Source organism: Mustela lutreola, chromosome 6 (assembly GCF_030435805.1).
Source record: "Mustela lutreola isolate mMusLut2 chromosome 6, mMusLut2.pri, whole genome shotgun sequence".
Lineage (NCBI taxonomy): Eukaryota > Metazoa > Chordata > Mammalia > Carnivora > Mustelidae > Mustela > Mustela lutreola.
In genome coordinates, this window is record NC_081295.1 from 109,847,606 (window position 1) to 109,864,202 (window position 16,597).

At 35.9% G+C, this 16,597-nt stretch overlaps 1 non-coding gene across 1 annotated transcript; it reads left to right on the forward strand.

Annotated features, from left to right (window-relative positions):
* Positions 1-10,780: 10,780 nt before the first annotated feature.
* Positions 10,781-10,962, forward strand: LOC131835014 (U2 spliceosomal RNA). Its single transcript, XR_009355091.1, has one exon. It is a non-coding gene; the product is annotated as a U2 spliceosomal RNA (small nuclear RNA).
* The last annotated feature ends 5,635 nt before the right edge of the window (positions 10,963-16,597 follow it).

Sequence of the window (16,597 nt, forward strand, 5' to 3'; positions counted from 1 at the left end):
GGTTCCCTGTAAGGGATGCCTGTTTCCACAGGCTCAGGACTCAAGACAGTTTATGCTTAAAATGCATCAGTACAAACTTAAAAAGATCAGATGATGACAATCAGTGCAGGGTAAAATAGTTTTTAGTCTTCCAAGTGACTTTTATATTGCATTTTTTGTAGAAATTTCCATTTTGAATTAACTCAATGTGTCTCTTTAACAGGTTTTTTTTTTTTTCTGTTACTATGTTCTAGTTATATAATTAGCGACCATTGAATGTTTTTTTTTAGCTAGATCAACAGAATTAAACAGGACAAAGATTTGCAGATGAAAAGATTATTAGACTTTTTGCAATCCTTAATGGATATTTTAAAAACAAAGTATCTTTAAAAAAAAGTCTATGCATCTGAATCCTATTTTAATTGCCTTGAACATGTATTAATTTTCCCCTTTTGCTGAGTTACCCAGTTTGATTTTAGTGTAACCCACTATACACTGGTGCCCACAATACTTCAAATGTTATATTTTGTGCATTTTGTGAATATTATTTGTCAGGGTGAGAATTTTTTGATAGAGAAGAGAATAATGGACATAGCTGTACCTCTGTTCTAAGTAAATGGTGCAGCAATATGGAACAATGCATTTTTAAAGCAATTCTAGTTGTATTTTATACTTGGATACATGTGACTTTGGTTTCTGCCTATAAATGCCAAATATGTTTCTATGTGTTCTCACACATACTACTATATTGTTGCTGTTTTTGTTTTTTCTCTTTCTTCTTCTTTTTTTTTTTTTTTTTAAGCCGTCATCATATCTGCCCTAACAACTGTAAGACTAAGTTCACATTTCTCTGCAGTCTGACTCAGTCCCATCCTGCTAGAGATTACTGGGTGTTCATATTGTGACTATGATCCAGTCTCAACCTGTTTACACAGGATTCTGTTTCAGTCAATGCTTGAATGCCTTTCCTGTTCCTTCTGCTTTTAAGCCCCTGATTCCAATCCAGCAACCTGGATAGCTAACTATGGAGACACATTCCTAATTTTTAATGTTGCACAAGGTAGGCTTTTTCTTGCATGTGATTTTTAACCTGCCTTTTTTTGTCTTCAAGACCATTTGCATTAAAACTCTGCCCTTCATTCTTAAATGCCCATCTGTTCCTGCTGTTTATTTCTAGACTTAAATAGTGAGTGACATCATTATAATTTCTATGGCAACCAACTGCATTGACATTAAAAGATGATACAGCCTTCAGATAGTATAAAAACAGCAGAAGCTTGTGAACTGTTAAAAACAATGTCTTCTGTTCATGCAAATGTCTTTAATAAAAAAGGAAGGGTTTGTTGTAACTCTTTGAAGGCACATACATTTTGAGGCTTTAAAATTCTGATGAGCCTAAATCTTTTATGTCCTAAATATTCTTGTTATCAACTTTAATATTTTTCTGGATTCTACACAAACAGTCCATTTTCTAATTTTGGAATGAGAAGTCATGAAGGGATAAAAGAGTATTTATAAAAATGTCATTGTAAAATTCTAATATAATAGCTCATGGGTTCACTCAAATATCCTCTAAGTCTTAAAGTCTAAGATCATATAGAGCTAGGCCTTTATAATTATGCCAGAAATTAATATTGTGCCAGCAGGAAGTATCAGGAACCTACCAGAATAAAATAAGCTCTGAAACTGAGAGGATAGAGAGGTAGAAGCAGGATAGAGAGGTAAAGCAAAGATACACTCACTCAATTAATGGTATGTTTAGGTCATAGTCAAAGCCAGTGTGTGTGTGAGGCAAGAAAGAGACAATATATTGTACAACGTGATGAATAATCTAAATAAGAATGTTGGAATATTGGGATGGAAGCTATGATGAACCACACAGATCATCCACCCAGGCACACAACCCTGAGCTGCTGAGAATGTTGGCAGATGACCACTCTCAAATGATAAGCTTTCCAAAAATTACCTTCAGCCAAATAAAGCTGTCACATCCAATGTCACACTATACCCCATGTAAAGCCTGCATTCTGTGGCAGAAAAATAAAGGCCGTTCTATATGGAAGAATGTAGAGGCCCAGCTACATTTCTGCAGTGTTGGACATTTTCAAAGGCAGGCCCAACTCCATATTTCCCTGAAGGGAAACTGAGACTTTTGTGCTGTGACTGTTTCACAGTTTAATTTCTCTTTCTGCCTGATCATATGTCTTTCATCTTCCTATAGGTGATAATTACTAGGGTATTTCTAATAATTTCCTGTATACAAATCTCTATCTCAGAGTTTAATCCTTGGAAATTTACCCCAAGATAATTGATAATATGAAGTAGTCCAAAGAAGGGGACTCTAAAATTAGATTTTTGAGGTTGATCATCTAATTGCTAGCTGGCAATAAAAAGATCAACACAGCTGGTAGGTGGTGATTATCCCTGTAGTGATCTTGATGGGGAACAAGTGGAAGAGAATTCATTGGTGGGAGCAATACCGCAGTCATTTGAGAAGTTCAGAGGAAGTCCTTATTGTAGGACTGTGGAATTGGTTGGCTGTTGCTGGGTCACTGGACCTACTGGAGAAAGAAAATGAAAGGCTGAGGATGTGAAATTAAAGCTAAATCTGAAAGCAAGAGGTCTCTTTTGGCAACACAAAGAGTCTCATCTTCTGCAGCTAGGGAGCAGAAGAAATTGAAGGCCAGGAACTTAATTATAAGGATAGTAAAGCTCTGGAGGAGGTTGAATTCTCAACTTCATCAAGCTGGCCACACAAAGATTAAGGCCCTGATTAGGAAGGAATGATACCCTCAGGAAAGGCATGGAGACACTGGAAAAACCTTAAGTTCCCATATCCTTGTGAACTCTCCAGGTGGGCAGGAGTGCCCAGCACTTTTTTTATTTTTCCCCCGTAAAGATTTATTTATTTTTTTGAAAGAGAGAGAGAGAACACAGGTGAGTTTGGGGAGGGGCAGAGGGAGAGAAGCTTTCAAGTAGACTCCACGCTGAGCACACAGCCTAACTCAGGGCTGATTTCACAATCCATGCAATCATGACATGAGCGGAAACCAAGCACTGGATGCCTAACCACCTGAGCCACTAGGCCATCCCCAACCCCCACTACTTTCTTTTAAAGAACTCCCTTCCTTGAGGGAAATGTTTCCAGAGCCTCTACCTTTCAATAGATAAAAACCCCATATCCGATCTATTACCACTTTCCCCCCAGGACATCATTAGACTTAACTGACCATACAGTCTTGCTAGGGAAAAGGAGCTATACTTCAAAGGAATTGTAGGAACTAACCAACTGGTTAGTAAGAACTAACCAATATGTACCAACAGGAGCCTGGGGAGTATGTAGTGGACTGGATTCTGAAGTGCTGGATCATGAGGGAGCAGAATATAAACGTATAGCAGGAGGAGTTTATTGATATGGGCTTACTCTACTTGTTACAGGTATTAACACTATGGTAAGACCCCTGGCCCCAAGAAACTTCTTACATGTTACTAGAATGATCTTTAAAAACCTGGAGAATATGATGAGAGTTATGCAGAAATAGAAGTATCTTGGTAAATAGGGAAAGAAAAGATCAAAGGATTCAGAGAAGGGAGGGGGTGGATATTTTAAGTAAGTTCTGAACACTCATCAACTGACTATGTTCCCGGGATGCTGAGAGTGGTCTGAAGACAAGGTATCTTTCAAAGTAGTAGGCACTGTACTGGAGAAAGAGGCAACAGCATCACAGAGAAATTTGGTATTGGGTTTTCTCTGCAAGTCAGAGCTGAGAGTAGATGATGCTGTTACAGAACTGGGGCTCCAGATAGCAAAGGAGATGAAAAGTTCCCAAAATATTAGAGGGTAGTCAGGTACTTAATTATTAAAAGCAAAGGTGTTGGAGCATAATTAACATAATGAGTGCTAAATTATAGCGGCAAGATTATAATGGCGATTCCATACTTGGGAATATAGATTTAACACATTTTTTTTCCTGAGATTCCATACTTGGGAATATAGATTTAACACATTTTTTTAGTGAGTCTAAAAGAAAGAAAGGGCCCTATAACTGATGGAAGTCATTTGAATTATACCTAGTCAAAAACAGCTACTGGATTGCTCCTGAGTTTTGAGAGAGGAAAAGCAACTGACTATGGGTCATCAGGTGGATATGTAGTTGGAAATCTTCCATGGCTTAGATTCTGTTAAACTCGCCAAGTCTACTACCCAGTAGCAATCCATCTTAAGACAGAAGTGATATGCCCAGGATTGAAAATCAAAATGTACTCACTTTCCCCTAGCTCACACTTATGGCTGGATGGGGATGTGGGTGTCCCTTTTGACCAATGAATTGAGGAGGAAATAGGTCACCCTTGGTTAGGAGATGGTTTGACTCAGTGATGGCAAACTAAAAATGGAAGCATACTGATCTAGAGTCCATTTATGTATGGCACTGAAGGGAAATGTCTAGAGACAATGGTCAGATTGACATTGACATTGACAGAGAGACAGTGGTCAGATCTTTAGATAATGTTCCTTGGCATCTACTTTTTGTTAAAAGAGAAGTGACCAGAACCAAAAATACATACTTGCAGGGTCATGAATAATTCAGCTGGTTTATTTGAGTCCTGGAACCAACTGTAAGACTAGGAACAAAGGAATCTAGAGAAAAGACACAAAGACAGGCTTCATAAACATTGATGATCTTTGTATTGCATGTTAATTAAGAACAACTATGGAAGAGGCACAAAACTACCACAAAAACAGAAGGAATCTACCAGCCAGCCTTTCTTATCAGTGTTCAATACTGGCACAATGACATCAGGATAGGAGAAACTGAGATAGAAGGGATATGGACTACAAATAGACCCTATGATTCAGGCCCAACTCAACAAATCTGATCTAGTTATTGTTGTTGCTGAGTATCAAAACTGCCTACAGCAGAGACCAAAAGTTATGCCCTGATATGGCACTACCCTCAAGTAGATCAGTCATTCAGACAGACCTCCAAAACCCTACTGTCTGAACTAGAATCCACAAGGGTTCCTGTATGGGCTTACTTTTCCTGCTCTTAAGCCCTTAGCCAGCACCAGTATCTGAGTCTTTATAAAATGTTTAATTTTCTGGCAGTATCTCATGTAACATCTAATCAGCCCAAGAGATCCAATTTATAGCAAAGGAAATGGGCACATGGCAGTAAGATCACTGGTCATATCCTACCTAGTGTTACCCAGAAACTTGTGACCTGGTAACTAGAGCAGAGTATGGCCTCTGAAGGTGGAACTGAAGCGCTGACTCGGAGTTGATAATAAGTCATTGGTTATAATATGATGTTATGTTTCCAAGGGGCAGGAAACTTGATTCTGGGAACACAGCAGTGAAAGTATGATGGCCTTCCTTACCATCATGTCTACTTACCTTCTTAGAGAATTAATACATCTCACATCAATTCCCTGAGTTTAGAAGGGCTTATTGTTAAAGAGGAATTGTTCCCACCAGGAGACCATAGTAATAATTTCAATAACTTCACTTAGTGACTGCTGCTTGGTTAATTCAGGCTTTTTGGGCAAAGATACCATGAGGCATGAAAAGACGTTATTCCTTTCTCTTTAAAAATTTGCCACAGTTATTAATAAAAGATGGGGCTACCCTTAAAACTTGGGGACATAAAGGGAGATATGTGGGTCATCCAGTTACCAACTGGGGACATCTCTTGATATTCTCTGGTGATAGTTTGATAGTAAATGGACTATTGTATTTACCCTGACTTGAAAATGGAATGGTAACTAAGGACCTATACCAAGAGAAATTACATCGTTGATCATACCTCCACAGAGGTACCAGCTTGGGTTAAGAAAAATCTTGAATGAAAAGTAGTTGAGAGAATAGATATATATCAGTTGAGCTCTCTGGTCCAATTGCAGTGGTGGGATGAGAAGGTGGGGTATGTAGTTCATCCCATTAAACTTCTTAAAAGTTTTCTCAGTAAAGTAGAATATTATTTAAAAAGAATATTATGGCACTGTTTAAAAATTTTATTACTAAAAGAAAATTGACCTGAGTGTAACCAGGGTTGATCTGAATAAAATCTTTGGTAGGTCACACACTCTATCCTTTTATGATTGAAGCACTCATCTCCCAGCTGCTGAATATGTTGAAAGCTGATAGCTCATAGACATGTTGTTCTGCAAGAAATGTTACCTATGCTGAGGTCATGGGCCCTCCTCAGGGCATCCTAAACTCAAGGACAGGTTTATACAGTGATGTAAAAAATGAGCCTCCCTGTTTAAAGGCAGGATAACTAGCTCCAGAGCTCTCAATCACATTGGCTGGGGCCTTTGTGCAATTGCATTCTAGTTTAATTCTTTCATCTGTGTAATCCTTCTTCCTTCACTCCCTCACAGATGTTGATTCCAAGGACACTCCCACCTCACATTGAGTAAACCTCCTACATGGGCTCCTAGGCAATCCAATCTAAGAAAAATGTCTCTGAAGTTGAAGTCATTAAAGGTGAATGTCATGATGTCCTATATTTTCTTTTACTGGAAGCAAGTAAGCCTAACTTAGCTAACTCCAAGAAATGCATTACAGATGGATATTCTTATATTAGATGAGAATTTGATTCTAAAGGATGAATTCATAATTTGAAAATTATTTGGAAGATATGTAATTCAAACTCTTATCCACTGTAAGAACACCCATCAATAATATATTTCTTGGAGTTAGTTAAGTTTATGCTTACTTGCTTCCAATAAAAGAAAATATACTACATAATGACATTCACCTCTAATGACTTTAACATTCATAGACATTTTTCACATATGTATATAATATATAAATTCATATAATTATATCATAAATATGTATTGTAAATAAATACATAAATATTTATAAATATACATTATATATGACATAAAATAAGTGCATGATATGAGTGTTAAATGCATATTTATGGGTGTTAAATTAAGAATGACATCTTCCCACAGGCTGAGAATATTCCCTCTTTTTCCCAACATTAAGCTTAAATCTATTTAGACAGGATTATATAGTTGTGAATCTGGATTAAATAAATGACTACATAATTAAAGGAAGGAGAAATTCTAATTAGAAGTAAACTGATACGTCAGCACCCCCCAAATTAAAATTTTGGTAAATTATAATTATATGTGTTTGTAGAAAAATATTCCATTAGCATTTCAAATGGAAATTTACATTTTTTAAATCTCTTTCTCCTCATATTGGTGCTACTATCAGCACTTTTCTTTACTAGAATTGTCAGGCCTCTATAAATATGGTTAACTGCTTGACTAAGAAAATAAATTAAACTTTGAAGATGGTAATTTAAACTTCAGTTTATTTGATAGGGGGAACTAATGAAAGGATGTGAATCAGGACTCCACAGCCATGTGGCCTGTTTGCTGACTCAAGTCCATTTGCTCTACATGCTGTTTCCAACTAAATAGATGTTGTTTTTTTTTTCCTCCCCCACAGTGTGATAGACTTGTGATTGAAAGAGCTATAATACATAACTATAGATACATTCTCACAACAATCGTTTTTATTTTCTTAGCAACTTCAAATACATTGTTCTGCAATAATCATTATCATATCCTTTGGTTCAAAGCAATAAATAAGAAAATAATGTGCATTTCTGATATTCTTAAATACACATATTAGAAAATTATTACATTGTGTGAAATAAAATTTAATTTTATCCTTTCTCTTTAATCTTTTAATTTTGTTTGCCTTATTTCTCAAATCACACTGTCCTAAATTAAATTTAGCACACACATGCATTGTATATATTATATATGCTGTATTTTTGTTATATATACATATCACAATTTTTAAAATTTCTCAAAGAAAAGTTCATGTTCTGCACCTATAATAACACATCCCTTCTGCTCATTTAAGAAAATGATTTTTTTTTTAAGATTTTATTTATTTATTTGACAGTGAGAGACCACAAGTAGGCAGAGAGACAGGCAGAGAGAGAGACAGGGAAGCAGACTCCCCACTGAGCAGAGTGCCTGATGTGGGGCTCGATCGCAGGACCTTGAGACCATGACCTGAGCCAAAGGCAGAGGCTTAACCCACTGAACCACCCAGGTGCCCCCAAGAAAATGTTTTAATTGAGAAGACACAATGCCAATATGTCCTTTGACCCTAGAATTGGCTTTTTCATTTTTCATGAACTTCCATTTAATTAAAATTTTTAAAAAGATGTCATAAGTGCATCAATATTATATATATTGTTAATTAAATAGTCATACATTTCTAAATATATGACTATTTTTTCTTTACAGAGTGTATTTCCCTAACATAACAAAAGCAAAATTTGGAAACATTCATTTTTTTGCTATGGATTTTTATATTTTCATTATATATTATCATTTTCATTTACCTTTTCATTGTCTTTCATTATCTTTTCATTCATCCAAGTAAAGGAATGAAATTAAATTGTGCATGTCTCTGTATGTTCTGATATATGGAACATATCAGAGGAGAAATCTTGGATGCTCCTGTAATTGTATCTTTTAGAGTGAGGAATTATCTTCACTTGTTTCTGACTAGACAAAGTGTTGCTATTTTTTTGTTTGTTTGTTTGTTTGTTTTTGGAGCTTATTCTTTTTTTTTTCCCAAGATAGAATTGTTCTCTTGCATTGTTGTATGTTTTAGCAGGTGGTTTGAAAATATGATCGCTGAGATTCCCTACACAAAAGTTTACAAGAATTGGAAATTTATCATCACATAATATTTCCTGTGTTGGAAATATTACTGTATTTCATTTCAAATTTATCTTCCATGGACATATAGAAGACTCACTTTCAGCCTATTTATTTTTGTATGTAAATGTATACTAACTTTACTCAATAATAAATGGGCTAAAGTGATCTATTTCACATCTTGGCTGTGCCAGAGAAAAGTCTCTGCATTGTTTTCTAGTCTCCTTTCACCTCTTTTTTTTTTTTTTTTTCTTTTTTAAAGATTTTATTTATTTTTTTGACACAAAGAGATCACAAGTAGGCAGAGAGGCAGGCAGAGAGAGAGAGAGGAGGAAGCAGGCTCTCTCCTGAGCAGAGAGCCTGATGAGGGACTTGATCCAGGACCCTGAGATCATGACCAGAGCTGAAGGCAGAGGCTTAACCCACTGAGGTACCCAGGTGTCCCTCCTTTTACCTCTTCTTGATGAAGAGGAGGAATTCATATCTCAAAGGGTAGATCTCAAAATGGTAAAGCCCCCATTATTCTGAAGCTCTTAGAGGGTCTATGACACAGACATCTACACCAGTTGAAAAGGTATTAACATGTAGCACATTTCACTACAAGCATCTGGGGGTTAATTGTTGCTTTACCCTAAACTCACCTATCTGTACCAATAAAATACCTGTACTAAGAGATATTGATAATACAAAATTTATTTAATTAAAATTTGAGATGGCAGTAACAAGCAATTGGTATAGTGAAATAGTATTGTATTTTATTATTTTTTTGAGTGTGAAATACTATTTTAGAAATCTTAGCAGACTTTTATTTTTGTTTCCCAGTTTTCTCTTCCTTTTTTCCTCTCACCTTTATTTAAACTGACTTGATATTTGGGCTCCTTGCTTTTGCAGAGATTTGGCAAGATATATGGATATGTGCTCATCTTTTGAGCTTCTTTTGTAGAGATCATAGACTTTTCTCACAGGAGACCACTGAGTATAAACAAATGTATTGGAAAAATGGAATTTTAGAAATGCTGGGCTTCCACAGAATGGAGGTAGACAGAGTGGAAATGATAAAGCATTGGTGTATTCTGGAAAAGGGCCTCTGTTCCTTGTGCTCAGGCAGAGCACCAAAATACCCAAATGAAAAAGATATAGAGTAAGAATAGATTAGTAGAGCCTATGGGTATTTCTCTCCACAGAGGATTATAGGAAGAACAAGGTGAATCACAAGTCTCCATAAAATGGCTTTGAAATAGAAGTAGATCCAAAAGACATGAAAAGGCGCAGAGGTAGAATAATGTCTCATGACGAACTGTCTAGATTGCCATGAGCAAATGTCATAGAGAATATTGGATAGCTCTGGAATCACATGTGTGGATTAATGACTAAAACCAGGCAAGAACAGTGTTGTTCTTGTCAACATCCATGAACAGTCCTCCCAATATTTCTGTAGCTCAGGCAGACATGGAAATTGTTAAATAAGGAAAAATCTACAAATTGAAACACTGAGTTTAAATTTTTATTACCCCAGAGGACTTAGAGTTCAAAATTGAAATTATACTAAAAAAATTAATTTTAAAATACACTTATTGTACAGTACATTTGTGAGCTGACATCCCATTCCTATTGTAATAACAAGGAGAGAAGGTGAAAACAAGAATTATAATCTAAGCTTATAAGTCACTTCGTGATTTACTCATAACTGAAGATGTAAAAGTGATCAGAAACCAAAGTTAAAGATGCCAGTTTTGTGGGCTTTTCAGCCAAAGAAATATTCCCTCTATCTACATACCATTTTATAACTCAAATAACTTTTATCTCAAGACAAATTAAAAAATTATCTCAGTCTAATCATTGATCAATGAAATAGTATAAACCAAATAGTAAATATTTTAGGTGTTATGGGCCATATGGCATATTTTACAATTACTCCATCCTACTATTAGAGTATGAAAACAGCCATAGATAATTCCAAAATAAATGAGTGTGGCTGTGATTCCAGTAAAATTTTACAGAAATAGGTAATGGGCGGGATTTGGCTCCTGGACTAGTTTCCCTATCCCCAGTCAGTTTCAATGCATAGATGTGGGTATTTTTAAACAACTTTAGGATCATCACTTCTCAGCCTTTTGGCTAATATCAAATATAGTATCTGTTCTTATCAGTTTCATATCTGATACGTCCTCTATCTGAGGACAATACATCAAATGGATTTTTGGAGCAAGGAGATGGAATAGGAGCTTGGTCTGTCCATTCCATGCATAGTATTACAGTACCAGGAATGGAGCACCTTCTTGGAGGAATAGTCAGGCAGCTCTGGTTGTGTTGACCCAATATGGTGATTCTTGAGTCTCCACCTGGTCGTCCTTGGACCACCTACCTGGTCGTCCTTGGACCACCTGTTGTGTGCCTTCCCTATTCAGGTGCAACTAGAGATAGCAAAAGACCATCCAGAGGGCAATGCAAAAGTGTGTGGAATATATCTTTATACATGCCCTATGGTCTTGCACACTACAAGTATAAGTATAAGTTAAGTATAAGCCAACAGTGGAAGTGGTTTTGCTCATTTTTTCTTTCTTTGCTTTTGTTTCTGTCTTTAGTGATATCTTCTCAAGTATAAGTATACAAGTATAAGCCACAGTGGAAGTAGTTTTATTCATTTTTTCTTTCTTTGTTTTTGTTTCTGTCTTTAGTGATTTCTTCTCCTAGATTTTGTTTTCTTATACGTAAGTTCTTATTTTTCGAAAACAAAACAACTTTGAGATCATTTTTTTAATTTTTAAAAAGTATTTTAATAATCTTCTTTTCTGTGTTTATTCATAAAATGTGACTTGGTTTCATCCATTGACTATTCCAAATCTTCAAATGATTTTATAATTAGAACATTGGAATGAAGGATAACGGAATGTGTTCTGAAGGGAAATGGAGATTGACAGGCAACTTCTAAAACTGGCAGTTGGAGAAAAAGTAGCAGAAAGAAAGTATGTCACATTGGGATATTTTTTTAAAATATATTGAAACTTGTGGCATTTTTTCCCTCATTTTAACCCTGCATGTGTGTGCTTTTTCATAATTGCTAGGCAGAGATGTTTATTCTTCCTGAAATGCTGAATCTGACCCAAACTTCAACACATTTCACAAGTAAGAATCTATGGTGCAGAATATCTTTCTTTTGCACAGTTAACAGCATTCCTAACGAGCTGTTAATGAGCTGTCAATTTCTAATAGAAGCTAAAGAGCTGGAGTAGTCACCGAGGAATTCTAGAAGCAAAAATGTTGCATCCCCAAAACATAATCACATGAATTATTCTAAAATTTATAATTACCTTAAGTTATACTGACTTTTTGTGTCATTTCTGAATTGCTAGCAGTGTTTTTGAAGATTAATTTATGATCTTGGATATTATCCACTGCACAATGTTACTATTTTTTAGAAGAGTTATTATTATTTTAATTATTACTAAATATTATTTATTATGGAACTACTCTGTGCCAGCCAATGTGTTCTCAGAATTTATAATCTATTGGGGAATATTCTGAGATGTGTACTTATTTTAGTAATAATAAATGATAATATGGTAATACCTGGAGAGATAGGCAAATGAATCTTAAGGTAAACACCCTGAATTATCTTACGCTTTCATAGAAAACTTTGAAGTAAGTCTAGTGGAATTTATTTGACCAAATTCAGACTTTCAAATAAAACATTGTTTTATTTTATTATTTTATTTTATTTCCTTAAGGTCATATCACTAAACATGATCACGCCCCAGTTTAGAGAAAGAATGAAAGGAAGAGCAGGGTAGTCCTGGCAACAGTCTCTTTATGGGAGCTGGTTCTTCTTGAAGTGAAGCTATTCATCCCCTTCACCGCCTTCCCCAGGGGTACCCAAAATGTGGTTGATTGAAATGTTCTTCCAATATATTAAGTCAAAAGTGTAGAGTGAAAGGCGAGGGAGAAATTGTAGAATTTTCCAATGAGAGGGCTTGCTAGTGAGTCCTATTGCATTTCTATAGTTTAGGTCTGAATATATAGGTAAATTTCCCCAAGCCATGAATCAAAAAGACACAGTATTGAACTGTCTTTCTAGCATTTCATTCAAGAGGTTCATCAGGGACAGAGGACTGAATACATCTGTCATCATCACTCCAAACACATTGAAATCAACATGAAATGCAATCGGATATTTTATTGTATTTCATTTTTAAATTTTTTAAAAGATTTTATTTATTTATTTGTCAGAGAGAGAGAACACAAGCAGGGGGAACTTCAGGCAGAGGGAGAAGCAGGTTCCTCGCTGAACAAGAAGCTGATGCTGGACTGGATCCCAGGACCCTGGGATCATGATCTGAGCAGAAGACAGACGCTTAACCGACTGAGCCACCCAAGCATCCCAGAATTGGATATTTTAATGCATGCTTCAGTTTTAGGGCAAAAAGGGAATTCCTGCATATTGGAAATGAAGAAGGAAAGAGTGTCATTATAGAACAAAAAGTGGAGCTGCAAAGCTTTGGAGAGCTACTTCTTTTAGGCAGGGCTTTCGCTAATAAATAAGTTAGGGTGCTGAGCCCCGAGTCTCTTCTCTACTTTGGAGCTGAAACTCCAAGGAAGGGCAGATCATTTCACACAAGACAGTTTAAAATAATTTCAGCCCTTGGCTTAGTGATCTATCAAAACGTAAGCAACTTGGGCTAGGTTATATGGGTGATAAAAATGTGTCACTGGCAAGTAATGAGAAACTCAAGGCTATGCCACTGGTACAGATCCGTATGTACATTAACCATGTTATTGAGGTAACCTGAGATATTGATATGGTGTCCATAGTTAGTTAAGGGTATGATATCACAATAGAGTGGTATTTCAGGCAAAAAGTCCTCAAAACTTCCCTTATTTCTACATTTCATAGTAGATAACTCAGAGGACAAAAAGAATCTCACAGATTAGAAAGCTGGAAGAAGATCACTTCAGAATCTAAATTACAAAGCAAAAAAAAGAAATTCAATGAGAAAGAAGAAGCAGATAAACAAACATGAGATCTGACACTCAAGAAATGGGTAAAATAGTAGCATGAGAGATACTTTAAAATATGTGTATTAATGTGTTCAACAAGGTAAGCAATAGAATTGACAAAACACTAGTAGTACATTTTGAAAAGGACATGAATTTGAAAAGGAACAAAACAGAAAGTCATAAAAAATTTCTGCAATTGAAATAAATATTAAATTTTGGGCAAATTACACACAAAACTGAAAAGCAGAAACCACCAGAATGCTAACATATGACCATCAGCAAGTTAGTCTATGTTTTTTAGATTCCAATACAATTCTTAAAAGTTAAGTGTAAAATGTTTACACAGTTCTTGGCACACTTTTAATGTACCATAATGGCAGCTGGTATTATTGTGTATTGTTTGTAACAAAACCTGTTGTAAAAGATAAAAGGATGCTAATGGAGTAGAGAATAAGGTCCTGCTTTCATCTATAAGGCGTTCAGTTAGGACAAAATAGAAGAAATGAAGGCAAGATGATACTAGAAGTGATATGGCTGATAATTTTTCAGAATGGATGATACAATCCTAAAGTCGAAGAAGCACTAAATTAGACGAATTTTTGTATTACCACAGAATATAAAAAATAAGGTGAGAAGAGATGCTGTAAGATACGGAGATGCTAAATACAAGGAAATTACAGTTTTGAATTTACATCAGCTTTTTGAATGTCAAAAAATAGCAAGATATTTTAATTGTTGAAAGGAAATAGAATTAAATTATACTAAATTTATCCATTTGTTCTAAATTTTGTCTCTTTTTTCAGATTTATAAAAATGTTTGCTTTTTCATCAGTTAGGTCAATTTTTATAGTTTTCATTTTTCCCGAGAGAAATTCTCAGGCTTGGTTTAGTTTATAAACTGTGTTTCCTAATTCTATTGTCTGAGGTGCCTATGGATCTTTTTCTGTTAGTTTTTGTTTCTGCTAGTTTCTCCTCAGTTTGTCTTATCTCTTCAGGTATTTGAAAAATTACATGTAGAAAAAAATTGAACCCCAGCATTTTATCTCATTTCACAGATGCTTTTCATTTGCTCCTACCCAGATGCTTGGAGGCATTAGCACTTCTGGATCAACTTGATAGGGAACCCACATGTCTAGTTCGCCTGAGGAAAGCCTATTTTATGCCTGTTTATCTGGCCTTCTATCTGGTTTAGTTTTTGCACCATTTAAACCAAATTTGATGAATAATGATCAAAAGTTGTTGTATTAAAATAAGCCATGATGGTTTGGGAAAACCTCTGCTTTTATTGATGGATCCCCTATGAGGACACGGTGGTTTCAAATGCTGAGGAGGTCAGGCAGATTCTCCAGAGTGCTATGGGGTTAAAAGAGCATGATTTGCTCACCTACCTGAACTCTATTGGAAATGCAGAAGACGACTCAGGAACACTCTAGTTTAATGCTGTGAGTCTCCCTACTGGGCAGCAGCAGAGCTAAGATAACTGAATCAGATGAACATTTATTCACAATGCATTGTGTTCGTAGAATTCACAGCATGGTCGGGACAGTTATGCAAAATGTGAGGGCACTGGACAGAAAGTACCAGGTCTCTGATAGCGGCAAGGGTCACGGTATATGAAATGGAAATATGTGATATGAATAAGAGAGACCTGAGTAGACCCAGTCCCCCTAATACCTGGAGCAGTTGCTCCCCGCTTTTAAATCTAGTGTGTTGATGCTCTTCCTGAACATCTCACCTGGGAAAGTTACCCAGTGAGGTGAAGCCAATTCAACTCAGGCCTCACCCATGACTGATCTCATTTTCCCGAGTTTGTAGAGTCAGATCCCAGTGCACTTGGGGACATGGATGCTCTTGCCTCAGGTTTATTGATGTCAGCCCTCCCTCTCTGCTGTGATTTAGGCCTTAGAGGCCTTTATCTGACCCTGCAGCATACACGTGCGAGCCTTTAGGAGTGAGGACCTTATGCTGACATGTCCTAAAGTGCAGAGATAATAGACAACTTGGATGCCTAAGACACATGCATGCCAAAGTGTGGGACAGAAACCCCACAGAAGTGCAAAGGCTTATTTCTAAATGAAAAGTCTGTGGGCCTAGTGGTTTGTCGAGATATCTCCTGTACAGTGTAAGGAAAAAATACTACACTTTGCATAATATCGTTTTATGTATGAATTGTTATAGCCTGTTGAGTTGGTGTCTTGATAGGCTGCTGTTTTAAGGATTTCAAGTTATGAAAGCTTCTCCAGGCTGCAAGGCAAGGAATTCTGCTCGGTAACTTGGTATTGAGACCCAGAAATCCAAAGCAGATTGGTATCCCTTCTAGATGCTGTGGGGTGAGTCAATATAAAATGACTCCCACTTCACAGCACTCACCAAATTCACAGACCTGTACACCTGGGGATAAAAATATATGTTTATAAAAAAATTTAAAATGACTCCCTAGGATTTTTTGAAGAACGCTGGTACCTTTTAACAAGTAACTATTTTTAGTTGTCTACCTATGCAAAGATACTAAGTAAATTTTATTAATGATACATTCGAAACATGCTGAGCATATAAATATCTACATAACTAATATATAACTAAACACTAATATAAAACAAATCTATACCTATTATCTATGTTGTCTACATATCTCCCAATCTTATTAAATCACATGAGATAATAGTCCTGAATTTTAGGGGGAAAATGTCATGTAGCGATATCATGTAATATAGTATAACCCCAATTTTATATAGTATCTGGTACATATTAGGTACTTAATAATATGTACCTTATTGATGAATAAAACAACAACACTTTATTGTCCTGCAACAATAAAAAGATACACACTCCAACCTAACTTTCCCTCCCTATGTCACCCTAGTTTTCCTTTCCAGAGAATAAGTTTTATCGTGAATGTGTGTGATTTTTTTTTTAATAT